This window comes from Haliaeetus leucocephalus, unplaced genomic scaffold (genome assembly GCF_000737465.1).
Source record: "Haliaeetus leucocephalus isolate CR32 unplaced genomic scaffold, Haliaeetus_leucocephalus-4.0 Scaffold339, whole genome shotgun sequence".
NCBI lineage: Eukaryota > Metazoa > Chordata > Aves > Accipitriformes > Accipitridae > Haliaeetus > Haliaeetus leucocephalus.
The window spans coordinates 15,356,773-15,357,624 of record NW_010972775.1 but is presented as its reverse complement, the minus strand read 5'-3'; the positions used below and the strand labels follow the sequence as shown (position 1 = coordinate 15,357,624).

The 852-nt window shown below is 63.4% G+C and overlaps 1 protein-coding gene across 2 annotated transcripts in view; it reads left to right on the top strand.

The window, feature by feature from the left end:
* Positions 1–815: 815 nt before the first annotated feature.
* Positions 816–852, top strand: part of AEN (apoptosis enhancing nuclease) — a 2,614-nt gene continuing 2,577 nt past the window's right edge. Inside the window, exon 1 of one of the 2 annotated variants that reach the window (XM_010571972.1) lies at positions 816–834. The gene's annotated coding sequence lies outside the window, so the exon portion shown is untranslated. The remainder of the gene's footprint in view (positions 835–852) is intronic. The other variant, XM_010571974.1, reaches the window with a different exon arrangement.

The following is an 852-nucleotide window of genomic DNA, read 5'->3' as shown; positions in this document are numbered from 1 at the left end:
GGCCTCTCCGGCGATGCTAAAGGCACAGGGACAAGCTGGTGACTGAGGCTGCCCGTGGTCCTGCTCCACTTCTGACCACCTCGGCCGTTGCTTTCGTGAGCATCGAGAGCGAAACAACGAGAGGCCGGTCTGAAACCCTATCTGCACCCGTGCCCTAGCCAGACCTGCCCCCCACAACCCTGGGGAGCACCACGAGAGAGCCTGGAGGATGCCAACCCCATGCTGCAGTGCCTCATTCCACCCTGCAAGAGTGGACCTGCCCCAGCCAGCAGCCCGAGGGTCCCTGGCAGGAGAAGGGATACCCACAGGGTCAGCACGGCACCCCAGCAAATGCACAGCAAAACTGCAGCATATTGGTGCTGGGCTAAGCTCCAGGGCATGGGGCTGGGTACCCTGGTGTGCATCCGCACCACAAACCCATCACCCAGAAAGGGTCCCTTCCCACCAGGGCCAGAGGTGGCACAGACTAGAAGCCCTGAGCAGCACCCAGGTCTGGGATGCAAGCACCAGATGTACTGCTCCAGGGTCCCATGGCAGCACCAGCACCTCTCGCTTGCCGAAAGGACATTATTACTATTATTAGCATCATCACCACACCCCCACGCCCACCCCACTCCCCGCGCTATAGCCGAGGCGCCTTATAGGGAGACGGCGGCAAGCCCGCTCTACGCTGCTGCTGTTGTGGGCACCGCCCCCTTTGCATGCAAATTGCTCCTCCCGCGCAGCCAATGGAGAGACAGGGGGCGTGACCACGGCGGGACTTGCCCGGGCATGTGAGCACGGCGGTTTCCGGGCAAGACACGTGGGAGCTGCGCCGGGTCCGGTCGGGCAGCGGTGGGTCTGGGGGCGACA